Below are 13956 nucleotides of genomic sequence, written 5' to 3'. Positions count from 1 at the left end.
GGAAATCGCAAGCTCTCTAATATAATATTTTGAAATTGTCTAAACATGAGTTTAAATAAAACAAACAGTAGTCACTTATGATTTATCTATACTTGTGAGTATCAAGAAGGGTACACGTTATTTGAATAAGCGAACGTTTCTGTAGAAGATATTTTTGTAGGGAAAGCACTATTTTAATAATTTCCGTACAACGCTTTTTAATGAAGACTTTTTCTTGACATTGTCATTTTAATCCAAATCGGATGTCAATACAATAATACAATTTCTTTAATACCAAATATAGAAAGAAATTTTGATATAACCGCAAGAACAACTTACAGTGATGATTCCGTCATTGTAATTGTTATTTTTTGTGTATCCGATAAACATTGAATCTAAGTACACCCTGTGATTGACCGACAAATGACTTTTTCTAAAGCAACACAGCTCGCTCTCCGTCGTTGATACAAAATAACAATAATCGCTCGTGGTTCAGTGACTGAGTTTAAACTCAGATTTAGGACAGAGAGACGATTCCAATAAGGATTTTCTCAAACTGGCGTATGTTTTCAAAACTAATCCAGTTTCGCGGACCGTCTGGCTTTATCGGATTTACACAGAACTATAAGTGAATAAGAATGGGGAAAATAACACTTTCTCTCAGTGCGTTATTGTGACAGGTCTCATAGACCTCCTATGAAAATATCCCTCGGTCGCGGCCTTAGGTTTATAAAAGGAAGTTCCATACGATACGATGTACAAGGAGGTTCCATACGATACGATATGATCGTTTCATCAATGTGCATGCACTGATATCCTATCTTACCTCTTAGAGAAGGCCGTGGAGGAGGAGTTTCACTGTGTGCAAATTGTATTTGTATGTGTCATTAAGGTAATGCCATTATTTAATATTTTTCTTTCCCTAAATGGCATCAATAACCTGTTTTTATCTTAGACTGACAAAATTGAATTATTTTACTGAAATAACCTAGCCAATGATCTATTAAGTTCTATCTTAAAAGTCAAGAAGTGACAGTCAGATTTCATGGCACAGCCTGACTCCGTCAAGTTAAGTGCGAGAACTCGTGACGATATTTTGATGTCGCTGCCTTTGAAAGGGCTCGCTTGAGTGGTTGATATCATATTGATGTCATCCATACAAACACGTCGTACAGGAAATTTACTTTCTTTATAGTCTCTTTTGAATCGCCAAGATCACGTTACCCCATCAAATGAATATACCGGACAATAACATATCTACAATATCAGATAATATAATACAATTGTTTAATTGGTACCGGTATAGGCTAGGGATGTCTTAGATATTCCTGGCATCAAATTTAGATGTCTGGTTCCAACGCTTTAAAAGAGAACGCAGACAGGAACCTTTAAACAACCTATTTCTGTGCCGCGTATTATATATTAAACATCGATACTCAAAGAAGTAGGGTATGCTATCGAATGTTTTGTTTGTACCGTATGCTAACATATGCGACTACTGGAATAATTCGAGCAAAACGATTACCAACTAGTTGTTTAAAATTCCACCCCACAGGCATGTCCACGGTTTCATCTCTCCCGCTCTGCTCTGTGATTTATTTCGTACTCAGGGTTTGAATTTCAAAGGATATTTATTCAATTATTGTATTTGAAGTCAGCTTATAAATAATGGAGATTGCGTTACATGGTTAAAAAGTAATTGTTTCGTGTAATAGCTGAAAAGGGTGATGAAACAATTTGATTTTCTTCGTTTTTCTTTGCTTAAAATTATCTCTTTTACACTGCTCCGAATCACCTGCATCTTGAATCTGCTCCAAGGAATTCTCTGTCCTTGAATAAAGACAGTATATTCAATCAATGTTATCTTATTAATTCTCATGAATAATGACGATCACACACACAGAAATCCTTAAAAGTTGGCGGTGTTAACTCTAGTAACCGACACCAATAACAAAATATTGTATTCCTCCACGTATCTAAAGTATAATTCCTCCCAGATAAGAGCGACCTTTAATTAGTTAAATATATATACATTAATATATCCAATAAAACTTTATTCATATGCAAACCATGTGCAGTAATAATACCTTTAAAATAAGATAAACCATATCGTACAGTAAAATAAAACAGTCTCCACTGTATTTTACTAGAGACAATTCATGTCCAGCCTCCGGGTCCGCTCGTGACGGCGGTGACTTGAAAATAGATCTGAGGTGATGTTGTACAGTGTGTCGGTTATTGTCATACTGGGCTAGTGTCATTCCATAATAATATGTTCCCGATAGGATTGAACTCACATTGCTCTATCGACACGACCCTTAATCGTGTGTCCCTTTTGAGCGATCACGTTCCCATTGACATAAACCCATTGTTTGGGGATGTAGTGCAATGTTTGCAAGTGTGTAGGTTTTATTAGATATCTTTGGAAACATTCTTGTAGAACTTATATCAATACTGATACTGTTTTTGTTATTAAATTACAAGAGATGTTGAGCCTCTCAATATGATCACGTTCCAATATAAAATGTAAAATATTTTAATGATACAACTCATATTTTATAATGATGAGTTCAACACAAATATCAAGCAATGCTGTCGTAAAAAGTAAAGACTACCCTGTTACACTCCAATCTATTCTCTCAGGATTCCATATAGTAATAACACATTTTGCTTAATTGATGCCATCAAATGTTAAGTGTTATATCTCCAACGTCCCTATTCCAAATAAATTAAACTTCAATATACAGAGCAACACGAATAAGTGAATGTAATAGATATACACCAATTGAAATTGTCTTTCCTTACAAAGTGCTTCTCTTAGGAAAAATGTAATCGTAGATTATCTATTTAAACTGTTTCCCACCTAAATTTGGGGAAACATGTCACTTTGTTAAACACAAACTTTTTAAACCGATTTCTGAAGTGTTCAATAAATACTGTTAAGGGGTACTACACCCCTCGATAAATTTGTGTCTATTTTTGCATTTTTCTCAAAAACTAATAACACAGTGGTAACAAAAGTTATGTATATTATGGGGCAAGGAATCCAATTACTACACTGGAATTTCAGTGACCCAAGACAAGCGGTTTGTTATTTATGATAAGAAATAAGGTACCGCTAGGATGTACCTCGTTTGGGCGTAAATCGGTGGGGGACAGGGGACACGTCCCCTCACTTTTTAAAGTGGGGGACACAATATCAAATGTCCCCCACTTTTGGTCCCCACCCCTAAAAAAAAGAAAAGAGAAAAGAGAAAGGGAGAAAAAGAGAAGAGAAAAGGGAGGAAAAAAAGAAGAAAAAGATTAAATTGCATGTAATTGAGTATACCCATCACTGCCCATGCCTACAAAAACCGCACAGTCGGCTATATATAGGCCTGTGGTTATTTTAGGCGTTGCGTGAAGGTGGGTCCAGGGCCCATAAGCGTGTGAAAATTCCTGCGGGCCCGCCTGTCACATTTTAACCAAAAAAATGATTTCAACATCAATCCATGCATGCTTTAGTAATTGTGAATCTCAAATCTCAAGTAAAATTTTGACAAAATGACTTCAATTGGACCTTCATTTTGTAAAATTTTCCAACGTCTGAAGGGGAACATCCCCCTCAGACACCCCCTACCCCTTGTGTGTAGGCCCTATAGGCCTATAAATAAGTGGTCGCTTTCACTTCTACACCCGCAGGCGCGGATTCAGGGGGCAGGTCTTATAGGCCTAACATATCAGAGGACCTGTGTAACATTTTGCTAATTGAGTTCGGACCCTTTTTTCTGTTTAAGCAATGATTTAAATAGTGTAAATATGATATGATGCACCAAATGGCTTCAACTTCTCAGGGTGGAACATCCCCCCTCAGACACCCCTGCGTACAGGGCCGGATTTATCTTTTTGGGGGCCCTGGGCCAGGCCAAAATTTGGATGCCCCAAACTTACCGTGAGGAAAGCATATGGCCAAGTTTTTAGAGTTTACTAAGACATTTGTGCGCAAAGCGTGCGAAACATTTTTAATATAAGGCTATTTTAACCCAAATTGAAGCTGAATTTTGCGATTTTTGTAGGCTATTTTGGCCCAAAACACAGTGTTTTTCAGCTAAAATGGAAGATGCACACTGCACAGGCGTGACAGGGCAATTTTGGGGGCCCCCAAAATTTGGAGGCCCTGGGCCCAGGCCCATCTGGCCCTATGGTAAATCCGGCCCTGCCTGCGTAGTGGGTAAACAAGTAGCCATTTTCGGTTCTGCTTTCCACATTTGCCAATTTATGTAATTTAATAGGCCTACAATTATAGGGAAAACTTTTCCAACAAAAGGCTTCATGGACCGTCATTTCACAAGTTTTTGGCTTTTTTAAACTAAAATTTTACACACTAATAGTGCCAAAATGGGCCACCAAATCGCTTCAATTAGGTATTCATTTTGCAAAAGTTTCTTACTTCTGAGGGGGCACATCCCCCTCACACACCCCCTGTGTAGTGCCTAAACAAGTAGCCATTTTCACTTCGGCTTTCCACATTAGCCAATTTATGTCATTTATAGGCCTAGGGAAAACTTTTCCATGAAAAGCTTTGTGGACTGTCATTTCACAAATTTTGGCTTTTTAAAGTAAAATTTTACACACTAATAGTGCCAAAATGGGCCACCAAATCGCTTCAATTAGGTATTCATTTTGCAAAAGTTTCTTACCTCTGAGGGGGGCACATCCCCCCTCAGACACCCCCCCTGCGTCGCCCAAGCGTAACGCGATGGCCGCTTTGCGCCCATTTTTTACTGTATTTATTGATTGCCCCCACTGTCAGTGTCCCCCCACCTTCAAAAATGGATTTACGCCCCTGCTATCATATATACTGAACCGCTTGTCTTGAGTCACTGAAATGTCAGTGTAGTAATTGGATTCCTTGCCCCAATAATATACATAACTTTTGTTACCAGTGTGTTATTAGTTTTTGAGAAAAATGCAAAAATAGACACAAATTTACCACATGGGTGTAGTACCCCCTTAAGCATCAGGTGTAGACTTACCCACGTGTGAATTGGCGCTTACGTATTTGAACTGCAGTCACGATTCAGTTCTTCTAAACACCCTAGGCATGATCTACTATAGTGAAGATCTTATACACTCCTTCTAATTGGCGCCAATTTCCGTTTTTGACGTTCAATATGGTCATGATATACACTACGAGGCAAAATTATCTCATTTTCAATTGCATTGTTCAATAACATCCATTTAACAATCACTGCTGAAACTTTAACCTCTACTTGTAGAAATGAGTTCTTGTACCCAAGATATTCAATTGTCATTCTATAAGTGTGAAGGCAAATTGCTGTTAAGAACTCTGTACTATCGTATGAGCATATTTGAGATGTTATTGATAACACGTGGATCAAAGATCATTACCATTATGTGGGTTAATGATTTCTTTTCGTAACCTTTATTTTCACTTCATTTCACACGCACATGCAATAAACACAAATTAATTAAACTTCGCCGAGCAAAAGTACTTTGTTGAGGTGAACTAGTCATATCGATTTAAGACATTGTAAAGGTTTCGTTTCGCGAAAGTTAAACACCTTAATATGTGCCTATAAACTTGGACTAGCGGTTCTAAATTACATTAGCTTTAACCCTAAAACTACGAAGGTCGGGGTGGGTTGTACCAACCTCCTAAGGTTTTTCATTCGTCATAAAAATGCGTCTTTACGCCCAAACAACTTTAACTAGTTGTAGATTCATCCTTTGCGCTCATTGAGGTGATACAATTTTACTCCAGAACCTTATCCGGGAGAAGAACCGACCAAAGATGACCAGGGGGTGATGCCTACTATAGGTTTCTACAGTAAAATCCATGATTTTTCATTCGGCGAAAATCGCTTGTTCCAAGAAATGTTAGTCGAAAATCAATTTTGCCTATTCTTTTGTAAATAGCCAGAATTTACCAATTTTACAAGATGGGTTACACAATATGACATCATAGCGACATTATGCGGAGAATAGACGAGACCCATAGCTATACATTAGTATATGACGTTTATAATTTGAAATTAGGGGCTTATAACAATTACCCCCTTTGTAGTCCGTGTTACAAAATATATCTCAGTAGTTCTAGGGTTAAATATGTTTTTCCTATTTTGACATGTTTGTCAAGTAACACCAGATGCAACTAAAAAAAGATCGCTTAACCTACAAAACATTGTTGTGACCTATAATTTTTCAAGCAATTCAATCGGTAATAACATGTTTGTGTGATTAAATTTCAAACAAGTGGAAAAAACAAGTCACCAAGTAAAAGACCTGATGATATGAAGTATTATTCGCTATTAACCTAGTAAATGGAATCGTATCAATAAAAATCTAAATCTGTAAGTCGTGCAGAATTAATGTTGCGATGGGATGGAAAGTCAGTAGATGAAAAACTAATGTCAGGTATTGCCATCATATCCAGTACGTAATTTATGTTTAACTATTTGGAAAAAGTAATTTACTTTTCTCTTTAAACTTTTGATGAGTTTCTTGACTTTTGATTTTGATATTGAATAATGGAACAATTTATCAATCGATGATAGGAAAACGGTGCTAAGAAGAGCCTTGTTTCAAGCCAATCAATATTGATTATTCTAATTAACCACATTTATACGCTGGTAATCTGCATATCAAATAGGAATGGTTAATGCATAATTCACTTTGATGTGTTACTTTACCGTTCTTGCCGACATATGTTTTTCTTAATTTGTTCAAGTTGATCAAGTGAAAAGAAACAGTGTTTCTTGTTTTTGTTTTGTTTTTAATTCTTATGGTATCGTTTTTCTGTATAAATCAGCACATTTCATTAGAAAGACTTATTCAATAGCAATGTTAATTTTCATTATGCTGCGGTTATACCGGTATTAACTTATTATTTCTTGTGTGAATACAATCAGGATCTCGCATATCCGGTGAAATTCTTTACGGTCCGGTTTGGGATAGTCTTTGTCAAGGACTAACTCGCGATATATAGTATCGGAATCGCTATCAAGGGGGGGTTGGTTGGCGAAGCCTCGAAGCGGCGAGTTCGAGCCCCCTTTGGTGTCCGAGAGTGTGTGGTTCCCAGTAGTTTCTCTCCCTAATAATATAGGTACATAGATTAGTTTGGGCATGGCATTATTCACCTATCTTCGTCACATAGCATCTCCACATGTTTGTATTAGTGGAAATGATTAACTCTTTCAAAACATACATTTAATGGTAGGTTATATAAATTGGTCAAGCTTAATTCTTCAAAATAATCGGGCTAGCCATATGGAAGTTTAAATAAGCCATATATCGTTGAATTCAACGGCGCTCGTTAATTCACTCTTTGCCTCGTGCATTTATCTAGTGGAAATCGTATGTTGATGAAAGTATATGAGTACTTAGTGTTCGCTTTACCGGAAGGCATGTGAATCTAATACATTTTAAAAGTAGGAAAGTCGATAAATTCATCACTGCCTTTTTGTAATGTGATCGTTTACCTTATAATGATGCCTAATAATAACGCTTTGAGGATGCTTGTTCTTTACTAGATTGTTCCGAGCGTCCATTTAGCTACATAAAACAAAGACAAGTGTATTCTCCACAGCAAATATGAAGGTCATATTTTTGATAGCTTTGATAGTTCTTTAAATATTGACATTGTTGGTAAAAAAAAAGGTAAAAAGTACAAAAAATTGCATTCTTGAACCCAAATATCTCAGCTCACGTCAATGAAGATTTAAGATTGAATGATTTAGAGAGGCCTTAGTGATTTTGATGTTTCCGTGCAGCATTTATGGACAAAAATTCTAATAGCGTTAACATTTATCCGCAAACTGTAATCTTTTCATTTTATTTACAAGCTTAAATAATGTAGTGACACTCAAATACTTGTTTTTAACGTGTTGTCATCAATTTCTATTTCCCCTTTTTTAAAAACTTTTTTCCCGAGTATATCAGAACACGTTTTCACGAGATTGTATAGCATTATTGATTGGACCTTGAAAACATTAGAACATGAATTATTTATTTAGAAACAATACTGGGAATATCTGCCACACTTTTTACGACTAAAAAAGACTTGTCTGGTTAAGATCAATACATAATTTAAAATTCACGTCCTGACTGAAATAATATGCCATTCAAATATAAATATTCAAAATATCCAACAGCATTGAATTGATTGCACAATATGTTACTATGAGAAATAAATGAATTGATGGCAAAAAATCACTAAGCAGTAATGAACGTGCCACAATTTATTGATGATTCTGTAGCGAAGGAATCGACAAGTTGTAAAATACAATAAAGCTAGCCCTAGTCCATACTCAAGAAAATGATTGCCCGAGCAAAGTGTAAAAAATATGAAAAGCGTTATTACGCCTCATAAGGGTTTCTCGTAGTTCACGGTTAAACATTAAAAGCCTCTTTTTCATATGTATTAACATGAATTAGGTTATATACTGTAAAGGACTCCTTCTAGGCATCAATTCCAAACAATACCGTATATTGTTTATGGTATGCCAATTTCATGTAAAAATCAATCCCTAGCGTCAAAGATAAACGAATTGAACCATTTACATGTTTTATATTCATCCTAAGGCATAATGTGTTCCTTAAATATCTTAGAAATAACTATCTATGACGATCATTAAAATATAATTAATAAAATAATTCCATTCCAATATGCGAATGAGATTGTTGTTCTGACAGCTTACACATTCTTTGCTCGTTGTATAATATCAATATAAACAGGTGAAACACACTCACAATGTTTTTATAAACTAGTATGTTGTTACAATGTACCTTTGAGGATAATGTTCTCAGACAAAAAATATATTAATCATTATTCTACCCTTGGCTTTTCAATTTGCCTTTTAAACATGCATAATAGTCATGATAACCATAGAATATGTTTCTTATCATAGCCTAGAAACATTGCAATATATTCATGATCACACACCACATTATGTTATTGTGTCAACTCAACTTTACGATTATATTCTTGATGATAAGTCAAGATGCCTTTTATTAGATTCAGATTCAGATGTCTTAATAGATTCAGATTCAGATGTATTCTATTAGATTCAGATTCAGATGTCTTTTATTAGATTCAGATTCAGATGTCTTTTATTAGATTCAGATTCATATGTCTTTTATTAGATTCAGATTCAGATGTCTTTTATTAGATTCAGATTCAGATGTCTTTTATTAGATTCAGATTCAGATGTCTTTTATTAGATTCAGATTCATATTAGATACCGTTTATTTTCATCAAGATACAAAAAATACAAATTACGTGATTATAAAATGTGGCGGTCAAAGAGAGCAAATGTCTCTGATCCCATTACAGCGACGAGTAAGACAAGACTATCAAAAGTGCTAGACAAAGACGAAATTACAATAACCTCTCAGAAGAACTTAGTTATAAATGATAACAAAAGTGCCTTATAATTGCGTTTGAATCTTTTAATTATGTTCATGTGTCTGATTAGTTCGGTTTGGGTGTCTTCTTTTGTTTGTTTTCTTTGATTTGTGGTACTATGCTATGAATATACAATACGGTATGCATCAAACATTCAAGTACCTCATACAGGTTACCCCTTTTCCACTTAGCTTCGCTGTAACGGGAATGTACTCATAATAAAGAAATGCTATGATTTCATTAATCGCCATTTGATGTGATTAATACCATCAACCATCAACCATAATCCCTTGTTGATTGGTAATATGATATATAATATATTGCAAAGCCAGAAGCAATGACAATTTAACAAGTTTAAATCAAGGCTAAAGATATCATTAGTACTGTTATTGCAGTGACCAATATTCCTGTTAGTTCTTTCCAGTATCTAATAAAATCTTAATATAACTTATATATAAGCCAACGTTTTGATTGTACTGCGTGGTCGAACAGCAATAGCAAATCAACTGAGCCACAAACTTCACAATCAAAAACATTACTTTTTCCTTTGGCCAAAAAAGCCATTTTGCCGAGGTAATGCATAGTATGGCTATCATGTTTTTGCTTTCTTTCAAATCTGAAACAAATATAATGCAAAAAAGACAGGGAATATGTACGCTGGGCTTGTAATTAAGATCCTGAATAAGATTGCATCGCTATCCAAGTACTGCCAATGGCTACTTAGACTATTATCTGGACAACAACCCATATACATGGCCTCGGTTTCGGCAGTCAAGAAAATAGATATCTAATAATAAACGCATGCATTTGTTAAACCTATCATTTGAAATAGTGATGCTAGTAGTATAACCTCATTACCCCACGCACCGGTAAAACTTTAGGGGGAAACTTATTACTGGCACAAAAGTAAGAGTGTCGAAAATAGATCACATATCTTGTATTCTATCAGAATAATGCGGCAACGTCGCAATTAAACCTCTGGCTTAACATTTTGCGAGAATGGCATTGGAGCATTACTGTACGTGAAACTCACAAGACACCGATATATTCTGATTTGCTGTTTTGATCTTTTTGTACATTTGGTCATTAGCGGTTTTGATCATGATCAAAATCACTTACTTGTTGAACAGGTTGAACATGATAAATAAAGGAAATCTTCTGGGTTCACATTGGTAATGTTAAAAGATCTTCCTCATAGCGATAGAAAGTGGAGAAGATGAATCTTACAGTTACATACTATGCATACTTACACCTAAGAGAATATTCACTTCTTCAGTTGACACGTTCACATCTTACTTTGTAAAATGAACGAAACTGCTTTATTTGGATTACGCAGTTGTGAGTTATACGTGTTATATATTATTAATGTGAGTCTTTGAGACTTTGTAAATCACTATTCCATGTGAATACATCAGTAAATACAATAAAAAGTATTTAGGGCTTAAGGAAATATAAATAAAAAATAATTGATCGGACGGGAACCGATGCAGGAACGATTTAATAGGGTAGAAGATGAAATCTGCTACATATATAAAATGCCATATTGTGTGTGTGAAAAGGGATAATAAACTGAACTGCACATTCATGCATTTGAAAGGGTTATTACGTCTTCAAGGTAAACAGTAGATATCACTTCTTTGAAATCGTATTTTCCTTAACTTTGAGGATGTTCATTGTGTTTGGTTACCACCCTAAGGAGTAATCATGGATGAACGCGAACTGTTCTCTACATGCACCTGGGTTATAGAACGGTATGCTGTTACCATGGCAACATAAAGAAATGTTTTACACAGAAGTCATTTATCACCAAAGTCATGAAAAAGATTAACGTAGCTGACTTCGAAGAGCTTTGACTTCGCTGATTATCGCATATGGACGAATACCAAATTACTATACACCATCCATACCTAACCAGTGAAGTACCGCATACGAATAGCTGATCGCAAGTAGCAACTATGACAAAAACAGTTTGCCCTGCAAGGATCGATAATGTCATCGTCTTCAATAAGTATTAAAAGGGACGGTTTCTAATTACCACAGGTTCATCAGTATGAGAAAGAAAATTAACGACGAATTAAGAGTTTAGGACTTTACTAAGACTATGAACAAAGTGTATTGCTTGACGAAACTTACTCTGATATTGTTTATATTTTTGACTTGTTTTCAAAGTTTTGAAATGGTTAAACGTATGGGGCACTGTGGCTCAGATGTAGTTCTTAGACTTCGACTCATGATCGCGAAGTCGTGGGTTCGTGTCCACACGGGATCAACGTGTTGTGTACTTATGGTCACTACGGCCTGTGGAAACAGGTCCCTTTATCATTAATTTTCTTTAAACTTATGACTATTATGTGGTTACATAATTGCAATTATTTTTTCTATCTTTCAGGAATACACAGCAAGAAATACAACAACAGAGACACTATTACAGAAGACAAAAACCGCCTGAAGTATTTTTTCGGGACGTATATAATACAGTGAGTAAAATTAAATGCTTTTTCGTTGTATTTTATTGGAATATTCGAGTATCAATTGACGATCATATGCTGATATCATATTGCTCATGAAAGATATTTTGTACTTTTACCAGACATGCAATATTGAATGGAAGAAGAGTAATGTTGAATTATTGGTAAGATGATGAGGTTAATAGGAAAGATGCCATGAAATGTTCAATATATTGCCATTTATTGGCGTCGCGATCGAATAAATTGTAGAATATCGTCAATACTAATGCACAGTAAAGGTGGATTCCATATCGTTACTGGGATATTCACAGATTTCAGACTTGTTATTACATGACGAAATAACCCTGGGCGAAATACATCACTATGTGTTCCAATTAGCCTTATTGACTACTTAAATGCACTTTTATAAGGCGTCATGATATTTTCCCTCCAAAATAACATTGCCTTTGAATTACAACTTCCAAAGCGGGCACACTGTCAATAAGCGGGTTTTTTTGGAAGTATATTTGTGCTAAAAAGGAACGATTTTTGTGTGATCATAACCTATTTTGATTTTAGAGAGAGCCCTAGGTGATGTTCATTGTGAAGACCGTTCTTGAAATAGTTAGAACAAATCCAGCATCTGAGATGCGGTAATCCACAGGATAATTAAAGAGCAATACATTGCACAAACATACACGTTTGAGCTTTCCATAGCCCCGCAGCCTTTTAACGTTAAGCTACCAAAAACATCATCCTGCAGCAGGATCGAATACTTTAAGTCAACCCTAGTAGTCCAATAAAAATGTCTACAAATACCTTCGCTATTCGCTAACAGGTGTATCACGTTTCCTTCAACGCTGCCAAAACGGTTTGCATTTAAAGCATTACTTAAAGTATTCTTCCAATTTAGTATGAATGTGGCGTACTTGAATCTTTTATCAGGTATTAAGGATGCCTTGCATGATAAGGCTGAACAAATATATAGCATTTGATTTCTGTTCCCGAAAACAATTGTTTTTAAATACCTATGTTCTCTTTATGTTTAATAACCAATGATGCGAGTGGATGAATGACGTGGAGATGATGGCATGTATTGGTTGTATTGTTAGGTTGCATGTTCATTAATAGCAATGAGACTGAACGCTATTGCAATGTCAATTTACGAAACTATTAAAGTGACAATGCTCTGTGATTAGATAAAAAACAGTAGAATACATTGCACGTGAGAATATTGTTATATGGAATGTTTGATATTGATAATTAAGATGTCATCAGACTTTGGAAATAATATCTTAACTGAAGGTGAAACACGCAATGCCTCAATTGATTGAATACATATAGTATTTTTCCGATTTTCTCTTATATGTTTTATAAAAAGTACCGTAATTTTAATTTTAATTGAATATGCTGTATCATTTTTGATTAATCTACCAAGCTCTTTTAAATGAACAAAATCAAATTTAGGACTACCGAATGCCATATTAGTAATATTTACATCATTACAATATTTAGATTGCAAACACATGAGGCAAGTTTCATTGTGTATTCTTGGAATCTGTTGAATGTAAATGATTTGAAAACAAAATACCTATAAAATGTAAAGGAGTCGAACCTGCATTTGTTACAGGACGAAGTGTCCATCTCTCTTCCGTTAGCGATTAGGGCAGACTTCACCGTGAAATGTTACTGTGGGGATCGCCACACCTTTTCCACAGCGAGTATGTTACCTTTCTAGCATTTAACTATGCCAATAGCTATTTATACACCTGGGTGGAGAGGAATAATCGAGATAAGTGCCTTACTCAAGGGCACAACACGATGGTGTCGTCGGGACTCGAAGCCGCAACCTTCCGATTATGAGTCGGAGCCCGTTCCGCTCGGCCACCGTGCTACTTATACAAAATTGTTGTACAAATTAAAAGAATATTTGACATTATAATTAGCATACAGCAATAAGTGGATTATATTATGCATGTAATGTGTTGCCTTCATTGTGCTTGCGGAATATGAGTTTATTTAATTACTGCATTTTAGTTATCATATTCAAGATTCCCAACTTACCCCACTCGGTTATTACTCGACACAATGGCTCCTTTTGTTATCCAAACCAGGACTTATTTT

At 35.4% G+C, this 13956-nt stretch overlaps 1 protein-coding gene across 3 annotated transcripts in view; it reads left to right on the top strand.

Moving 5' to 3' along the window:
* The window catches only part of LOC140148261 (allatostatin-A receptor-like), a 195537-nt gene that overhangs the window by 99979 nt on the left and 81602 nt on the right, over positions 1 to 13956 (top strand). For all 3 annotated transcript variants that reach the window (XM_072170156.1, XM_072170155.1, XM_072170157.1), the window contains exon 3: positions 11775 to 11862. The gene's annotated coding sequence lies outside the window, so the exon portion shown is untranslated. The remainder of the gene's footprint in view (positions 1 to 11774; positions 11863 to 13956) is intronic.

The sequence above is a fragment of the Amphiura filiformis genome, chromosome 3, assembly GCF_039555335.1.
Source record: "Amphiura filiformis chromosome 3, Afil_fr2py, whole genome shotgun sequence".
In the NCBI taxonomy this organism is placed as follows: Eukaryota; Metazoa; Echinodermata; class Ophiuroidea; order Amphilepidida; family Amphiuridae; genus Amphiura; species Amphiura filiformis.
Note: the sequence above shows the minus strand (reverse complement) of the source record. Positions and strands in the feature narration are given on the sequence as shown.